The following is a 3,335-nucleotide window of genomic DNA, read 5'->3' on the forward strand; positions in this document are numbered from 1 at the left end:
AAAAAAAAAAAGAAAACAAAGGAAAAAGCCTAACTGACTTTGTTCTGTCAGGTTGAATAATTCACCATTTAAAGGCCTGGATACAGAGCTGGGCATCATAGCACACATTTATGATCCCAGTACTTATGAGGAAGAGGCAGGGCATCCAGGAATTCAAGACAAACATCAATTCCATAGTGAGTTCAAAACTAGCCTGAGATACACAAGAGCCTGTCTCAAACAAATAAATATGTAGCCAGGCATGATGGTATACACCTATATTTACTGTTCTCAGGAAGCAGGATCTCTGGGAGTTCAAAGGTAACCAGGTCTACATAAAAAGTGCTTGTCTAAATAAATAAATAGATAGGTAGATAGATAGATAGATAGACAAATAAGTAAACCAATAAATTAATAAATAAATAAATAAGGCTAGACCTTGTCTAAATAAATTAACTAAAAAACCAATAATGATAGCCAAAAAAAAAAAAAAAAAATTCTGAGTTTGAGGCCACCTTGGTCTACAGAGTGAGTTCCAGGACAGGCAGGGCTATGCAGAGAAACCCTGTCTGAAAAAAACAAAAAACAAAAAACAATAATGATGGCTAGCTGAATATGGTGGCTTACTCCTATAATCCTAGCACCCACCACTTGGGAGGCTGAAGCAGGAGGATTGCTTCAAGTTTAAAGACAGATTAGATATACAGCAAGCTCCAGAATGGTCTCCATGAGATGAGATACTGCTTAAAAATAGCAAGCTCTGTTGGTAAAGCTCCTTGAAAAGAGGAGGATTGAGGTTCAATCCTGACAGAGTCCAAGTAGAAAGATGGGTGTGGGGATGTATGCAACAGGGATCAGGCGGAAGGATGGGGAGTGGGGGCGAGTATGGGATGGGTGTAGGGATGGAGATAGGATGCTTCCTGGTGCCCACTGGGCGGCCGTCCTAGTCTAACCTGCAAGTCCAGGTCCCAGTGAGAGATTTTTGGCTCAAAAACCCAAGGTAGGGCCTGGGGAGATCGCCCAGTGGTGAAGAGCACTTGCTTCTCTTGCACACCACCTGAGTTCAACTCTCAGGGCTTAGCGGTTGGCTTCCAGGCTTACAAGTGGCACGAAAGCGTAATTCCCGAGGAATCAGCACCTCCTCTGGCCTCTGCAGCCAGCAGGCTTGCACAATGTGCGTACACATATGTATATGTGTGTGTGTGTGTGTGTGTGTATATATATATATATATATATATATATATATATATATATATATATGCACAAGATGGATATACATACATTCATAGAAAACAAAATAAGTCTGGTTTTTTGGGGTGGGGTTTCAAGACAGGGTTTCTCTGTGTAGCCCTGGCTGTCCTGGAACTCACTCTGTAGACCAGGCTGGCCTCAAACTCAGAAATCTGCCTGCCTCTGCCTCCCAAGTGCTGTGATTAAAGGCGTGCACCACCACTGTCTGGCTATGTATTTGTTTTATTTTTATTTTATTTTATTTTTTTAGGACCTCTGCTCACTCTGGTCAACCCTGCTCACTCCTGACAGCTCTGCTTGCCCCAGCCCAAAGATTTATTTATTTTTATAAATAAGGCTGGAGAGATAGCTCAATGCTTAAGAGCACCAACTGCTCTTCCAAAGGTCCTGAGTTCAATTCCCAGTAACCACATGGTGGCTCACAACCATCTATAAAGAGAATTGATGCCCTCTTCTGGTGTGTCTGAAGATAGCAACAGTGTACTCACATACATAAAATAAATTAAAAAAAAATATATATATATATACCTAAGTATATATACACATATATAAGTATATATATGTACATGTATGTATATATGTGTATATATACACATATATAAGTATATATACATACATGTATATATATATGTATATATATACACATAAATACACTGTCGTTGTCTTCAGATGTACCAGAAGAGGATGTCAGATCTCATTACAGGTGGTTGTGAGCCACCATGTGGTTGCTGGGATTTGAACTCAGGACCTTTGGAAGAGCAGTTGGTGCTCTTACTGATTTGAACTCAGGACCTTTGGAAGAGCAGTTGGTGCTCTTACTTGCCGAGCCATCTCACCAGCCCAAAACTTTTTTTCCTTTAAAAGGCAAATAGCTGCCCTGAAGAACAACACTAAAGGTTGAGCTCTGACCTCTATCCCTACATATGTGCACATACACACAAACACTCAAATGCACATGTATACTTTCATACACATGCAAAGGGTATGAGGTTGGGAGGGAGAAAATCAGAGCATTAGGGGAAAAAGAGAAAAAAAACGAAGAAATCTCACCTCAGCTACTCAATGAACAGTGGCTAATCTCAACGATGCATTTGTACAAAGGAGAAAAACTGGCCTGTCCACCAGATACTAATTGGCTATTAGCCAGAAAATTGGCTTAACAGGAAACATCTCTTTCATGGTTTCTCTGTATAGCCTTGTCTGTCCTGGAACTCACTCTGTAGACCAGGCTGGCCTCGAACTCAGAAATTTGTCTGCCTCTGCCTCCCAAGTGCTGGGATTAAAGGCATGCGCCACTACACCTGGCAAGAAACATCTCTCTTTTTTTTTTTTACGGTAGACAGCACATTTTTAGAGTATCTTTTAGGCCAGGGATGCAACTCGGTGTTAAGTGTTTTTTGAGGGGTAATGTTAGGGATTCACTATGAGCACTAAGATGAATGATGCTTTGCTATGGCACTGGCATATGTCGCATGACACCTATATTTTCATTTCTAGAAAAAGGCAGGCACCAGCTAGCATAAACGTGGTTGGCACAGACGACGTTTGACTCGGAGTCCTGGATGCTTCGAGATCCTGGTCCATCACGTAACCATCACAGCCAGGTAGAAAGGTCTGAGGAAAACAGTGGAGCTGGCCATGCCAGCATCTGCACAGGGAACACTTCTTGGGCAGCCAGGTGCCATGGAGGATAGACCCATAGTGCTCTTTGCGTACATCATGTTCACAGTTGCGTCCATAGGAGGACAGGCACAGAAGGACCCCAGGATGCAGGTCCCTCCATTCAGACAGCAACTTTTATTAAGCGACTTGCTGCTCTGTATCCCCACGGAAGGCACAAACTGGAAAGACCGATCTCGTAGTGCAGGTTCTTTCTGGACCCAAATGCTAAAAATATGGAACGCTTCACGAATTAGTATTGTCCCCAGCAAAACAGAAAATGTGTCACCTTGTCTATGGAGGACAACATGGGATATTTTCAAGTCAAGGTTGTTACTAATCATGCTAAGATGACAAATGGGTATATTACATTTGTCCTGGATTTAGAATTGATGCTATAGAACCAAGGAGATGGTAAAGTGTCTTCTGACCAATGACACAAGCCT

Source organism: Mastomys coucha, unplaced genomic scaffold (genome assembly GCF_008632895.1).
Source record: "Mastomys coucha isolate ucsf_1 unplaced genomic scaffold, UCSF_Mcou_1 pScaffold18, whole genome shotgun sequence".
In the NCBI taxonomy this organism is placed as follows: Eukaryota; Metazoa; Chordata; class Mammalia; order Rodentia; family Muridae; genus Mastomys; species Mastomys coucha.